Genomic DNA, 16,513 nt, shown 5'->3' on the forward strand with positions numbered 1-16,513 from the left:
CATTCACAAGCTGAAATCCTACCCCCCCAAGGTGACGGCATTAGGGGGTGGGGCCTCCGGAAGGCGATGAGGCCAGGAAGGTGGCGCCGTCATGGATGGTACTAGAAGGGACCCCGCGTCGTTCCGGCGCTCGTCCCCAAGTGAGGCGCAGGCAGAAGACCGCCCACCACCTGTCCCCAGACACCTCATCTGCCGGCACCTACACCTGGGACTTCCCAGCCTGCAGAACTGTGAGAAAGAAACTTCTATTTATAAAGCCACTCCGTCTATGGTAGCTTCTTTTCGCAGCCAGAATGGACGGCCACGCTTCTAAGTATGAAAACTAAAAGAGGCTCCCGTTTACAAAGTGGAGTTCAGCATGCTACCGAAGGGGACGCTTTAAAATGGTTACCAAGCTAAAGCTGGGGTTACCTGTATTCTGCCATAATCAAAAAAATTCTTAAAAAGTGCCTCATAAAAAATAAAGAGCTCAATTACAGTGTCTAGCTGCAGCAAGGTGCAGAAACAATACTGAGATCAAAGAATCAATGATTAAATACTAAGCTTGTCAGTGGTAAAGAGAAGTGGAGCAGTAGTTGTTTCTTATGTGCTTTCTGATGAACAGCTCAGACACGAAGTAGTGAGCACTCGTGTACAAAATGGCAGAGGCAGCCATTTTAGATCTGTAGTAGAGCTAGTAAAAGGCTTCGCTATCTTAAAACACTTTCCAGAGAAATGGCACAGCTGTTGATAAGTACAAATCACAGATTTCTAGAAAATAATCTCAAACTACAAACTCCTTTGACACTCCATTATTCACATATCTTCAAAGACCAAAGGCAAGCCGTATCTGACCCATCTCCCTATTAAGCAGGACCAGTTAAAGGAAAACCATCACCCAAGAAATGAAAAGCATAGATAACGTCTCTAGTTACACTTAGCTTGTTATGTCAGAGTTGTATTTATTGCTTTTTGAGATGTTTTTGGCTTCAATACTCTATAGCAATATAAAAATGTCCCTCATGATCGATTACTGATTAGAATTCATACTGATTCAAGGTCATTAACAGACTTTTTTTTACTCCAGGTGAAGTCCCCAACTTCTTAGAGGCCTTTGATTCTATCATCAGAAACTACAGTTGTATTTAAATCTTTAATTTTTCTCCTCTGGTACAAAAATGAATCCTAATAAATAAATAAGTATAAAATTATAAATAATAAATTTAGTCTAGAACCACTGCCAGAACTATAGTATTTTTATTTTCAAGTGCATGTTGATGCCATCATATATCAGTGGGAACCCATCGACACTATTGCTCTTTAGAGGAAAATCGGTCGCTTTACCCTGATAAAGCATGGAAGGGATCCAATGCCAATATTCTTCAGTCCCCACAACTAAGAAAAGTCCAGTAGAAAGCGAACCTTGCCCTGGGCCCCAGTGGAGGTTATGAAGTACTGGTGAAGGATGACTCTTGGGTTGAGTTATAAAGTTCTTGTTGACCAGTCACCTTTTTTTTTTTTTTGGTCATCCATTTACAACAGACAATTTTATTCCTTACACTTCTTGGAACCATAATTCTTGAGAGTGAAATAATCTACATGTATCTTATTGAAAAGCTGGGTGTTAGGTAGGAGAGCGCTATTCTTCAGTCAAAATTTGTCTCTATCTGCTAATTTCCACCCTGCATGTGAATTTCCTGTCTGGAATGCCTTTAATGCTGGAGGAGGACAAAAGCAGTAAGCTGAAAGATGACTAAAATAACGTTCCTAGGCTGAAGGAAGGCCTTTATTATGTTCTGAAAGAATTTATCTGACATATCTCCTTTAAAAAAAAAGAATGGTTTTTGGTCATAAACCACCTCAGACACCCAATGGGTTCTATCTGACTTAATTTTTGGTTATTTCTCCCTCAGAAGTGGGGGCAAATATATGGCAAAATACAATTAAATACATTTTAATCTCGTAAGCAATCACAAAGCAACAGATGAAAATATAAAGAAATAAATTGGACCAGTGTTTTAAATACAGTTTATAACTGAGTTCTTAATTAGCCAGTGTGCAGGAATGTCAAAATAATTTCAGCTCTGATATTTCGAGATATATTTTGGTACATCAGGTTAGAGCTAAGAGACAGAAAATCTGACAGCTCTGCTCTTTGTATATTTCTCCAATTCTATAATAGAAACCCATACACCAACTTAGAAATTACAGAACAGAAGACAAAGTGTAAATGCAGTGTGCATTCTGAACATAGGAGTGCCTTTCTGACATGCACAGGATGAAATTCTATATAGCTATCCCCAGAGGCTTAAAGTCATGTTGGTTTACAAACCTAAAATCTGTGTTACTAAAACTGGTTTTCTGAAACACAGTTAGGGCCACTTTCTATTCTTTAAGCCCAGCTGCGATTCATTTCTGGGTAGGAAATGAATATACGTCATCAAGTTGTAAGTAAGAAAGTCTCTATCTCTATTTGTTTTTCAAACACAAAGTTAATAACCACCCCCTGCTTTTTGCTAATTTTCTTGTGTAAATTATGGTACGGTATCCGAGGAAGGCTTATAGAATCCACTAGAATTCTGGAAAAGCAGGGTAGTGTGGTTTTTCCCAAGATAATATGAGTGAAAACCTTGCGTACATGCAGGGGTAAATTAAAATTACAACTTAACATCTATTAATGGTTTCCTGAGTGTTAAGCACACTCCTAATCCTCAACACATTACTAAATTATTTTTTTCAATTATCTCAACAGTACCATAAGGTAGTAAATATACCATTAGCATCCTCCCTTTACCCATATGCAATTTCTAATTATCTGAGTTCATGGGGCAATACGATAAGCAAAAGGCCAAATCCAACAAAATTTAGTAAGGCCAGAAGGCACCATCCAGGAGGTCAAAGGGAACATCATGAACAAGCTGGTAAACGGACAGAGCTCATCACAGGAATGTTACTCAGCCTGGGTCACAAGGTTGGTGCAGACAGATGTGGGGTGACTCAGAACTCGAGATGTTGTCAAGATAATGATGAAATTCACAGCTTCAGGTACTCTCTGCCCCTAAACTTTTCATGGCCCCATTTGTCAGTGGAGCTTTTATCAGTATCCTTAAGAAATAAGGACAGCGATGGGCATATATTTTAATCATTCCTCTCATATCTACTACTTCTAATTTTGAAAGAAATTAGTTGGTGTAGAAAGTTTTAAGTTGAAACATCTAGGTTAAAAAAAAAAAAAAAACAGTTAAAAAAAAACCCAACCACCCAGCAACAAATAATCCACCTTGGAAGTCACTTAACCCTAAATCTGAGCTACAGGGAAGGCTAAGACTACCTTTGCATTTCTGCGTATCTGGGACACGCACTAGCCATTACAAGCGCAGACCCACACCGATGGACTGAAGTAAGCTCCATGTGTTGATACAATAACCAAACACTTAAGTTGATCTCTTAGTTAAAACATGTCAAAGAAAAGCAAACTCCAGAGCTGTCCTTTAAAATTACAATAGAATTTGATGTCACAAGAGCCAAACTATAGACTTATGGCTTCATATTGGCATAGAAAGTAACAGTCAACAACAAGAGAGAGAGAACTTCACTGGTGTAATCTGCAGAATTCTGGACAAGAATTATTTCATGTAGTGTTTGCATGTTGCATCATGGCTGACTCATAAGATGTTGCTATGAATCCCATCTCCCCAGTGCACCTGTCCTGAATCCTTGGGCAAGTTACTTAACCTCATTGTCCCTTCATTTCTCGTATGGTAAAAAGTGTCAACCTTAAGAGAATTTAATGCGAGGCATCAGGACAAAGTTTGACATTTCAGGGCCTGCAATAAATGTTAATCCCTTTCCTCATCATTTAATCGTGCAGCTCTTAGCTAGTTCTGTGCTTGTAAACCCCAAGAGAATGGTAGACCATGGGCTCGAAACACAGAAGCTCTATCATCAGGCCTGAGAAGTGCTGTAATTAAAAGAATATTTTAAAATATTTTTAAATGTCATCAAGAAGATTTTTGGTATGTATGTTTCAAGCTTGCTCCTACTGACTGGGTGTACGTGGAAAAGAAGTTGGTGCATTTGCACGTTGTCACTGTCCTGTCACCATGCTGCTAAAAGTACATGAGTCTACTTCAGACTAGTCACCAAGTCTACTTCCTCCAACTTTGAGCCAATACTAGAGCAACCATGGAAGAAATATTTCATCTTCCTGCCGCCTCTTCATTTGTTCCAAGGAAACAAGGGAAAACCCATTTCAGTCATCAGGATGAAGACAGAACCCAAATTCTACAGTTAAAACTAACTTACTGCCTATGAAATCCGTGAAAGGAGAGAATCTTGATCTACGTCTTATCTCAGCCAGTAAGCTAAACATCAATTTAGAAGGGAAGGTAACACCGTCAAATGCCTCCCGCCTCCCCCCCCACCACCACCGTTTCTTCAACTTTCTGCAGAGGAATTTTCTCTTTTATAAAATACCAATACTTTTACTACTTTGAAGGTCCTTAGTGTTTGAAATCTCCCACAGACGTCCTGTTCTTATTCCCCCAATCTTATCAAACCAAACCTCTCTCTAGTTAATTAATCCCACTGGGCTATAAACAAATATTCCAGAAGAATTAAAGTCCTGCTTTTTGGTGAAGAGAGGAGAGAAAGGGTCACTCTAGCACTGTTTGCTGATCAAAGCAACCCGGGATAGGAACTGGGAAGCCAAAAGGGAGGCCCTGAAAGGTTAGGGGAAGGACCAATGGTGGTGTATTCTCTAATGGTTCCCTTGGCCTCACCTGTCAGGGACCTCGGAGCCCTCACCCACACCCACCACCTCCGACACTGACCTCACAGCCCCTGCTGACAGCTCACACTGCACACTCAGTTCTGACACAACCTTCCTTGGTTTCCTGGCAGCTAATGACTTTCCCTAATAAATGATAGTGTGTATTCATGAACTTTCATGAGAATTCCAAAGGTGTGCTTCTCTAACATCTGCAGACACAGGGAGGCACATAAAAGAACTCCCTAGCTAGGTAAGCAAGGTACGGGTTGTGGCCTCAGAAGTTAAGTACGTGAATGAAATAGTAAATGACCCAAAAATTAGGTTTTAATTCTTTCTCCAGAGCAAATATTTTGTTGAGCCTTAAAGCTGACAAGTACTTTTTTTTTAATTATTTTATTTATTTGAGAGAGAAAGAGAGAGAGAGAGAGTGAGAAAGAGAGAACACAAGCAGGAGGGGGAGGGAGAAGGAGAAGCAAGAAAGAGAGGGCTCGATCCCAGGGTCCTGGGATCATGACCTGAATGGAAAGCAGACGCTTACCCGACTGAGCCACCCAGGCGCCCCAAGTACTTTTTTTGTTATGAAACAAAATCCTATTTACAAGCTCATGTTCAGCTACGAAGTTGGATACTATATGTATCGATAAAGGAAAACAACGTGATCCTGTGTATCACCACTATGGCAAACCTAAAAAAACGACTGACTCTTGAGCACTGAAATTTTATATAAAGAATTTCTTTGGGGGATTAAAGGCAAGAAATCATTTGAAAGGTTATGCTGTAATCAACACACTCTAATACAGAGTCGTTCCAATTCTTTTTTACTTCCACTCCAGGAAGCCTGTCAAGGAACATGGAAGATGTTTCTTAGCCACTGAAAATCATCTAAGTCATATTTATTTTGTACACACACTGCCAGGATACACGGGGGTCGAAATCACCTCTGTACAAGCTGAATCCAATCCGGAATTTCATTAAACAACAATTCTTGCAAACTCTGATGTGATCAGCTCATCCAAAACTTTCCTCATCTGCTCTTGAAATTTTCTTACCTTAAAACAAACCAATGCATCATCAGCATAGCCTCCTGAATTAAAATTTAGTCTCTCATTTTGAGAAAATAAAAGCAGAGGACAAAATGTCACTTAGAAAAAAGTTAAATACATTATGAATTCTTTAAGACGTGTCAAAAACAAACCACCTAGCACTCAGTATGGAGTTTGCTAAAAATGGCAAGCACGCTGAGTGCTGGTCCCAGCTGTAAATAATTTGCTTAAGACTCTGAGCAAATCACCTTCCCCTCTGGGTCTCGAATTTCCTACTCAGTAAAATGAAGATATTTAAAGTTCATCCTCAGGGGTGGGAGGGGTGGGGGAGTGTGCGTGTGTATGTTTGTGTGTTTTATGAATGCCTGTGACACTAACAAAATGCTATGTGTGTGAAAAATGTGTTATGATCAATATTATGGTCTGAATGTGTCCTCCCAAAATTTGTAAGTTCAAAACTAATCCCCAAGGTGATGGTATTAGGAGGTGGGACCTTTGGGAAGTGCCTCGGTCAGGAGGGTGGAGCCTTCATGAATGGGATTGGTGCCCTCATAAAAGAGACCCCGCAGATCTCCCTAGCCCCTTTCATAATGGTAAGGACACAGCAAGAAGTTGGCACTTTGCAACCCGGATAAGGGCCTGACCATGCTACTGCCCGATCTTTGACTCCCCACCTCCAGAACGGTGAGAAATAAATTTCTGTTGTTTAGAAGCCACCGGTCTACAGTACTCTCTTAGCAGCTGGAACAGACGAAGACAATCAACAAAATTCTATATTCCTGCTAATTACCATAAAAACTTACACCATCTTGCACCCTGCAGATTAAACTGACAATCAGTTGGTTTACTGCTATAATTGGATTTCTTTGTACATATAACGTATGATAAATGTACAATAATGTCAACATATGTGAAGCTTGTTAAAAATTATAAGTAAAAATTTATAAAACATCTCAATATTTATCAACAAATATTCTCTGATGTTTTCAATTCCATTTATTTTTTTTAAAGATTTATTTATTTCACAAAGAGAGAGAGAACAGGGGGAGGAGGGGGAGGGAGGGAGAGAGACTCTCCAGCAGACTTCCCCCTGAGCAAGGAGCCCGATGCAGGGCTCAAAGCCCACAACACTGAGGTCATGACCCGACCCCAAAATCAAGAGTTGGACGCTTAACCGACCGAGCCACCCAGGCGCCCCTTCACTTACAGTTAGGAAATGTCTTCAGAATGTATCGGCTCTGTAAGTAATGAGTGGGAATGGAACTTAACACTGAGAACATGTCAGATGAAGACATTAACGGTCAGGAAAGCTACGTTTCTTTGGCTTTGCTCGTGCAGAACTATTTTGTAGTGTTGTGTTTACAGAAGATACTCAGTTGCTTCCCTTCACCTACGTTTGATGGGTCATCTACCAACCACTGGAGCTCCTGCTTGCCAAGATTTGCCCTATGCCAACTCTAAGAAGGAGCATTTTCTAAAAACGAACAAATGTTAGCCATCCTCCCTTTTATGCAATGCTGAGGATATCCGAAAACTATCTTTTCAATAGAATTTAAGTCAATCTATAGAGGATCCATCACAAGCCCCTCAAGGTCACATGACATACAGTTCAGTGTTGTGTAGAAATATTGAGAAAAACCATACGGGAAGAATTCTTAGGTCCAATTGGCTAGAACAGTAATATCCACCTAACACTCAAAAAAAAAAAAAAAAAAAAAAAAAAAAAAAAAAAAAAAAAAAAAGTCAGTGACTTAAATAGAAAGATAGTGACATAAAACGATTACCAAGCCTGAGAAGCCAAATTAAAACCATTCCCTTGTCCCATCCTGTATCATATAAGAACCATTTAAACATGCAAATTCAGGGGCACCCGGCTGGCTCAGTCAGTAGAGCACGTGACTCCTGATCTCAGGGTTGTGAGTTCAAGTCCCACGATGGGTGTGGAGCTTACTTAATTATATTATATACATAAATTCAGTAATCTAAGACTAAATAAGCAATCTGTTTCCTGTATATAAGACGCATTTGTACGGGCTCCTGGGTCATGCAGTTAAGAATCCCACTCTTGATTTCGGCTCAGGTCATGATCTCCGGGTGGTAAGATGGAGCCCCGTGTAGGGCTCCACGCTCAGTAAAGAGTCTGCTGAAGACTCTCTGCCCTTCCCCCCCGCTCTCTCTCTGAAATAAATAAATAAATATTTTTTAAAAAGCATGTGTAAAACATAAATAAAACTGCACAATGTGGAAATTATTTTCTCGCCATCATCCCCACTGTCTCATCTGGAATTAGTTGATAGCAACAGTGTTTGCAAATCCTTCAGGAACACTGCTCAGTGTGAGGACTTGCCTTCCTTCTAAAGCAAGATTATACTGTTTCATAGGACACTAACACTAAGCGCTTAGTCATGTGTGGCTCCTGACAGTCTATTTTGTCTGCCAGAAACCAGCTTTCACCCACTTGCTACGGGTGAGACAAATCATCTAAGCAGTGATTAGATTCACTTCTCCTTCAGTAAGTGCTAAAATTCTCAAGCTCCTAACCACAAACTCCTTCATACCCAAGAGCTGGCAAGAGGTATCTAAAATATACAGGGCAATTTTGCTTATGCCTAAGTCAATCTTCTCATGGAAAAAAAAAAAAAAAGAAAGTATCTTCAATTTTATAAGAAAAGGTGGATTTAATTCCTGAGACAGAATAAATATTAAGATTGTCCAGCACCATTAAAAAGAGTCTAAATTTTGTCAAAGTTGAAGGTTTTCACGGAAGACTCGTTCCCTTTTCCTTTGAGAAATCTGAAGAACTTAACACATAAGCACTACTGTCACCAATCATTTATACCACGTACTGTGGGTAGAACCATTTTTGTTTTGTCTTTAATTGAGCACAGAAATAAGGAACATCCGTTCCAAGGGGGAAAAATTGAATTTGTTTATAAAGGTCCGTAACTTCTCTAGATTCTCTTATATATTCAGAACTTTATTAAACAATTTTATCTAAGATATCTCTCACAAATAGCTTTTTTTTTTAATCAAGGGATAATTCATTTCTACATTTACTGTCACGGAAAAGCTACATAAGACAAAACTAGGACATATCACCATTTTTACAAAGCTATCAGAAAGCAACATTTTAGAAGATTTTGTTTGGAATCTGTAAGTTGGAAAAGAGTTCAGGCCAGTTATAGGTATTAAATGCCAACTTCGCTTTGGGAATATCAGCATGAGGTCATGGTGACTTTAAACACAGTGAGGTCAAAGATTCATTACCTTCACATAAATGAGAGAGCAAGAGTGAGAGCGAATGACACAGGCAGGAGAGTACATTTTTCATTTTGAATCAAGTCTCTCTCCACCTTCCGTATAATGCTTCTGAAAATCTACTCCTCCACCAGATCCAATCTCTATCTGCATTTTTAACTTATGAAAACTAAAGCCAAATATTCTCTTCTGCAAGCTTCTCTAGCAGGGTATCTTCAGGGCACATAAGAATGAGAGTGAATCAGGAAGCCCATTAAAATAGTTTCTCTGTTCTCTGGGCTCAGAAGGCAGCCCAGTCCGGCAGATGCCGATTGCTGTGCTGAGTGGACCCCTTGCCGTCATCCCCACTGTCTCATCCGGAATTAGTTGATAGCAACAGTGTTTGCAAATCCTTCAGGAACACTGCTCAGTGTGAGGGCTTGCCTTCTTTCTAAAGCAAGATTATACTGTTTCATAGGACGCTAACACTGACCGAGCTGACCGAGTGCTCAGTAGCCCCCATAGAGAGAAGACAGGTCCCCCTCTTCCAGAACTGAGGTTCTCAAATCCGATACGGCTGCTACCAAGTGAAAACACATGGCTTCACCCCAAATGCCTTCGATTTCAGCCAAGAAAACTGCCAGTATTTTAAAACATGGGAAGGCACAGCCCCACTTCCCTGGAGAGCATCGATCACTATTTTAGCCATGATGGAGTTGTTCCTATGGCTTCCCGGTGAAATGTGGGGTTTCTGGGAGCTATCATTTACGCTTTCCTGTCTTTAGTCCCTGAAATGAAACACTTACTAAATAGTCTGGTTGGGTGCAGGTGAAAGGTAAAGGAGAAATGCTGGATCAAAAGGAGTTCTGAATAGAAGAAACCATAGCCTTGTCATGACCAACTTTAAGATTTCAGTCCTTTGAGGCAAGTCTAAGTAACATGCCCACCAGCCACCCCAGCAGAGTCCCTCCGGAGGCCTGGGTCATCCTAATAACTCGCTTGTCTTTTTTTTTTTCTTTTTCCAGAACACTCTTCTCACCCCCATCGTCCCACTGCCGTCAAAACAGACTTCAGTGATAAGAAACGTACAGAAGGTCATAGCATCTGCGTGCCTTCAGGGTAGCACCGAGGAATGTGCTTCTACTCCACCTGTGTGTTACCTGAGGAATTCCTCCCTCCCAAGCTTCGCTTTCTTCCTCTATGTAGTGCGGGTTACTTCATTTCTACTTTGCTGGATTTTTAAAAAATTTTTAAATTGAAACACATTTTTTTTTATGCCTCGCAGTTCCCAGATGATTTTTTTTCATCGTAGTTGATACACAATGGTACATTAGTTTCAGGTGTACAACATAGTGATTCGACAAGTCCATACGTTACACTGGGCTCACCCCAAGTACAGCTGCCTTTTGTCACCACACAACGCAATCAACGATACCACTGACTGTATTCCCGATGCTGTACCTTCCATCCCCGAGACTTGCTCATCCCGTAACTGGAAGCCTGTATCCCCCTACTCCCCTTCACCCATTTTTGCTCATTTCCCACGCCCTCCCAACAGCTTTCAAGAATCTGTCTGCATCTTGGTGGCAAGCAAAATTATTGGTAGTTAAATGTTAATATTTATCTTAGCCCATGTACTGAATGTACTGAATTTTAGATGTTTTGATATGCAGAGAATCACCACTTGTGATTGCTGAATCTTTATTTCAGTAGCACTGTGTTGGTTATATCCATTAGTGTTGCCCAGTCGTTGGAACAAAAATGCAAGCCCCAATTACAGCACTGCCCCTCTTCAGAAAATGCAACCTTGCATACTGACACAGTTTCCAGGCATCAACTACCTCGAAACCATGGGGGATTACATGCACTATATTCTTTCTACAATTGCTACATACTCCATGATACCACCCAGTTCCATTTCTTGTTAGCATATTTTCACATTTTTGTTACTCTGTCAGTGAACAACAACACAATTCTGTGACAATGAAAATCACTGGTATACTTAACTGGTATATAAAACCAAACAAAAAAAATATGACTAATATAGAATTTCTCCCATATGATCCAAAAGTTACTCTATTTACAACTTCTCACGCTATTCCTATTTATGTCTTCTTTCTCTGCACTAATAATATCTAGGCACCTCCTATGTAGGACAGCTTGAATCATACAAAGGTCCTATCCATTGCCAAGTTTTGATTTTGAAAATGCAAATCTGGATTAACTAACCATTTCACCTAGAACGAGGAGAAAAGGAGTTTTTAAGGATGACGGCAAACAGATGACAATGAAGACGATGACTCCACCTACAGAGCAAAGAACACGAACACGCCACAGTAGCGTCAGAGCCTGGAGTGTTATTCCCGGTCTGTCTGCCGCTTCATGAGGTGATCAATACCAGACAGTCTCTTGTTGATTTCGTTTCCATGTTATCATCAGAAGAAAATGTATCTACTTCACAGGGATGCTGAGAATGAATCAGTGTTTCCTAACAAAGTTAGATGTATGGCCAGAGCATATGAACTGTATCCTTGAACAAGCACTTGTGAATTCAGGGCTGCAAAGCTTCAACGGGTTTATAAATAAAGCAATCCATTATTGATTTTTTTTTTAAAGTAACTTACAAAGTCAGAACTGACTTGTGAATTGCATTTGCAGACAAACTCTTCACCAGACCAACTGGGTTTATAATGACTCTGGCCACAAAAAAATCCAAGCTATTGGCTGAACCCTGCTGAAGCAAACATTAGGGTAAGAGAAAAGGGGTGGGGGTGTGGGTGGTGAATGACCTTTTAAGAAAATTTAAACAAAGAATTAAGAAACACAAATTCAAAAACTATATTCAATAAGAAGGGAGGAAAGAAAGCATTTGGTTATGTCCAACAATTTCTAACATCAGCAAATGACTGCTCCTTTTCTTTTTAAATAGTCACAACTTTTAGTCTGAAAGAGAACTGATGAAATAAAGATCCTGTAGCCTCCGTGTGTTTTTGGTATTCCTACCAGAGTGTGCTTGGTCACGGTGATTTGCTGCAAGGTTTCATCAATGCGGTGATCATTTCCCTTGTTGGAATTATTGTTCTGAGTGTCTGATTCAGTCAAAGCTTCTATTCAGCAATTGTCACATCACCACCATGGAGAGGATGGGAATGTATTTGGGGAGAGGGAACCGTACCTATGGCCAAGTTTCTAAGACATTTAAGACAATTTATTCCCTTGTTATAATAAGAAGCATTGTGAAACTATACTATAAAAATGTATATAAAAAAAAGAAATACCTGGAAAAAAAGTACAGACACACTCATACTTCTACAACCCAAATTTCCCAAAGAGTTGATTAAGAGTGGGATCTACAGAATCAGAAAGGTCTCTGATCTGAAAGAGACACACTCATACTTCTACAACCCAAATTTCCCAAAGAGTTGATTAAGAAGAGTGGGATCTACAGAATCAGAAAGGTCTCTAATCTGAAAGAAAATGAACCACAAGTGACCTCTCCATTATTCTCCTTTACGAAGTACAGACTAGCCCGACAAAAGCACCCTGAAGTTCTCTTTGGAGATCTCTCATCAAAAATCCCACAGGTAGGGGCACCTAGCTGGCTCAGCAGGTGCAGCGTGCAACTCTCGAGCTCAGGGTTGTGAGTTCTAGCCCCACACTGGGTGCAGAGGTCACTTAAAAATAAAATCTTAAAAAAAAAAATCCAACATGCAGAGTGGCCTCAAGAACTTCACATGTTCAGAAATTATTCTAGAAAAGCAGACTTGATTTTAATGGAGAAAGAAGTTTTCTGAAGTATGTATCAGAATAAGACGCCATGCACAGGGACCAGGGAACAAAATGCCCTCTCTAGCCTGGCAGGAGAGAGAAGACAGACAGGCACAATTAAAAGAAGAGGAAGTGAAGTGTCCTAAGAAGAGCAAAAAACAATAGTTTTCCCCAAAGAGCTAATCTTTAGTTGGAGTCAGGGCATCAGGAAAGTTTTATAGAGAAGATGGGGTCTGAGATGGGAGAAATATCCTAAGTACTTATACACACAGTACTTACTCTGCCCAGGACTCTTACTATTTCATTTTTACGTATATGAACTCATTCACTGTCTCATCAATCAGAGGAGGAAGCAATTACTACTACCACCACTTTACCCTGAGGAAACAAGGCAGGTTACAGGTAAACAGCTCACCTAGGATGATTATGTGATTACTGGCCTTGGGCACAGGGTTGAACCCAAGCTCGCTGGCTGGCTCTTACCTGAGGCCTCAGCCACCACGACAACCGCCTTGAAAGACGGCTACGCTGTCTGTAGATGAAGATGGGAAAGTAGAAAGTACGTGTGTGAAAAACAGGAAGGTCCAGCTGAGATCGTAAGAAAACCCTGCTGAGATTTAGCAGATAAGGGAGGATGTATTTACCTGGAGGGAGGGACGATGGAATATAAATCTATAAAGGTTGTCTAATAGAATGTTAGTATTTACATGGCAGAAAGTGGAAAACGAGCTCTTAAAAGGAGTGAGAAAAGAAGGAAAAGCGTATGTCTCAGAAAGCAAAGGAAGAGAGGATTCTAAGAAGCCGCCTGGGTTTTCTATGCTGCTGTAAAAAGGTTAAGAGAGATAAGGGCAGAAATTGTGCAATTCGATCTGGTGACGAGTTATCAGCTGCTGACCCTGGAGTGACTCAGGTGGAGGGGTGAGGACATAGGTCTCTCAGGAAGGGCTCAGTCAGTGTCAGAGGAGCCAGAGACCATCCACAATGGTCAACATGAAAGAGCGTTGCTAAAGTAAAGGCAAAAGTCAAGACCAGAGCTTGCAATTTTGCCAAGACAGAGTTTACAAGGATCGGGAAGACTGCAAATACATATGGGGAGATGGGAAGAGACAAAGAGTAAGGAAAGAAGGTAAAGTAGAAACAAGAAGGAGAAATCACTGATAGTTCAAGGTTCTGGAAGACTCAAAGTAAAATCAAGTTTGGTAAAGCTAACTTACTATACAGATGGGGGGGGAGAGAAAGGAGTGAGGGCAGATCCAAGTCCAACAGCGTACCCAGACTCGGCATCCACATCACCGTCTTTCAAGTGAATATGGTCAACTCTGACTGATTCCGGAACAAAGATCCGCTGAGATCTCAATAAGAACTCTCTATAGTAAATGTTTAAGCGCAAACTTCTGAAATACTTGTTTATCTTTTAGCATTTTAGGTCTCTATTTGTCTAGTCATTTATCTTATCGCTTAGCTTCTTTCTATTACAACATCCAGGATTTCTCAAGCGTGAGGAGGAAAAGGACAGACATTTCATCAACTAAAATGCTAAGGGATGAACACCGTGACCACTAACCCTGGAAAGGTCTTACTGGGAAATGATTTGAGCCGCAGAACTAAAGCAAATAGGCTTGCTGCATTATAAAAGGGCTTGAGATAAGGGACCGCGCAGTTGGTCTCCAGCCGCTAATTCTCCCTGTAAGTATAAAAGGACATCAATTCTTAAGAACTACTTTACTACGCTCATTCTTTCCGGAACCTGCGGTCTGGCCTTGGATCGTCAATAAGCCATCCATCTCTGGTGATCTAGCAGCAGCAACCTTGCTTAGCTCTTTTACATTCTGCTGTGTTGTGTAGGGAGTTTCAGCAGTAAAACAGACCTCGCCTTACTTAAGCACCGACCTAAAAGCCTCTCTTCAAATGTATTCCACGTGCATCTGAAAACCCCAGAACAAAGATTTTGTTTCACGACGGGTATTCCATAAATATTGCAGACTTACTACACACTGAAACATGCAATTTTCAAATTATAAACTTATAAAATGAAAGAACCATGAGTGTAAATTCAGTTCTATAAACTCAGCTTTCCCTCAGCCGTAGCAATAAGTATGCTAAATTATAACTGGACTGTCCATCCCATTAAATGAGGCATGGCCAAGGTCGAGAGATCATCCGTGACGGCACACGCTACGGCAGTAGGACACAAATAACTGCAGGACTACTGACCAGGTATCTCTGGGTTGCTACATGCATACTGTAGAAACCAGTGTTTCAAAGTATAACCCCTACTGATTCTACAAAGTTTAACCATAAAACCCAACTGATGACGGTGCTGTAAATATAACAGATGACAGCTAAGCTTGTCTTTGAATATAAGGTTGACCAAATGCAGACCTTAGGCAGAGGGGCTTTTTTCCTCCTGTTTAAAACATCCTGCCACATGCAGCAAACACTATCAGAAAACATGCATTATTCATTCTTGTCAATGGTTAAATATGCTTTCTGAGTCCGCTGTGGGTTTCTATCATTATTCATGTGCACTTACCGAGTGGTCCTTTCAAAAGCCCTATTTCCAGCATCCTAACATTTGACTTCATCGGATCACCTGCTCTTTTAATCAATAAACCTAGTAAGTGAACCACAACCAACTCAGGAAATGCAAGCGAACCAACTCCTGAACCACTCCTCCCATGCACAGACCCGGGAAACTAATATGTCCTATCACTGCAACTAACTTAAGACTCTTAAGACAGAACTAAATAAAGCACAGGGGAAAAACAAACAAACCAACCCTTCTAGAAGTCGAGATATTTTTGCAGCTTCTTGGTGAACGAGACAGACCATCCTGGGCTTGGAGCCATAACAGACTCGCTCAACGTAGCGCAGGGGACAAAGACTGGTAGCCAAGGAGAAGGGAGGAGGTCCACCGACCCAGGGAATAACCACAGTTTTATTTCTGGTATATTCTATCTCCAATCATAAAGGGCTGGTTCACACTTCTTATGACCACGTAAAAGTGCCACATATTGACATTGTAATGGATCTTCTGGTTCGGGCACCAACAGTGAATGTAGTATTTCCAGTCCTGAAGCTATTTCGTATTTTAGTCATTTTCAATGAAAACCATTCTAAAATATTCTATACACGTCCTTGATTTTTTAAACAAAGAATTTGCTTTCTGTCTTGGTGTTAGGCTTAGCACAAAATGAATTAGGGTATAGTAAACCTTTGCTGAATTAAGAAAGAACGTATTAAATTCACAGGTGAACAGTAGACTCTGGGTCTATTTTCAAGAGGCCACTGCAATGTTGAGTTTAAACAACACCGTGTAACATTTCATGTCCTTTGTAACGCAGCCTCCCCGCCCCTTACAGATGGCAATGTATCTCTCGAAATTTCTCAATCCACCCCAAGCTGTCTATGTCCCCTAGGTCTTTTATCTCCACAGAACCAATTTTTTTCACAAGTTGACCTGGTAAAGCTGAAGCCAATGGATCAGAGGCCACTCGCGGAGCCGCACAGACAGGTGGAGTCGCAGTGACACTGAGTCAGCAAAGGCTCTTGCATGATCCGTAGAAACTGAAACATGAAAATCCCGAAGACCTTCGTGATTAAGGACACCTAGCTGGGTCTCACCTAGAGGTAAGGGTGGACAGAACAGGGTGGTGTCAGCTCCAAGGAAATCTCATCAACTACTGAGCTATTTTATCGGAGTTCTCTTTGCTAT

General features: G+C 40.7%; 1 protein-coding gene across 3 annotated transcripts in view; it reads right to left on the reverse strand.

Moving 5' to 3' along the window:
* BASP1 (brain abundant membrane attached signal protein 1) overlaps positions 1-16,513 on the reverse strand; it is a 57,115-nt gene that overhangs the window by 1,663 nt on the left and 38,939 nt on the right. The window contains exon 1 of one of the 3 annotated variants that reach the window (XM_040630532.1): positions 16,259-16,394. The exons of the other annotated variants lie outside the window; for them this stretch is intronic. The gene's annotated coding sequence lies outside the window, so the exon portion shown is untranslated. Of the gene's footprint in view, positions 1-16,258; positions 16,395-16,513 lie in introns of those variants that run through there. 3 annotated transcript variants of the gene reach the window in all.

Source organism: Ursus maritimus, unplaced genomic scaffold, assembly GCF_017311325.1.
Source record: "Ursus maritimus isolate PB19 unplaced genomic scaffold, ASM1731132v1 scaffold_15, whole genome shotgun sequence".
NCBI lineage: Eukaryota > Metazoa > Chordata > Mammalia > Carnivora > Ursidae > Ursus > Ursus maritimus.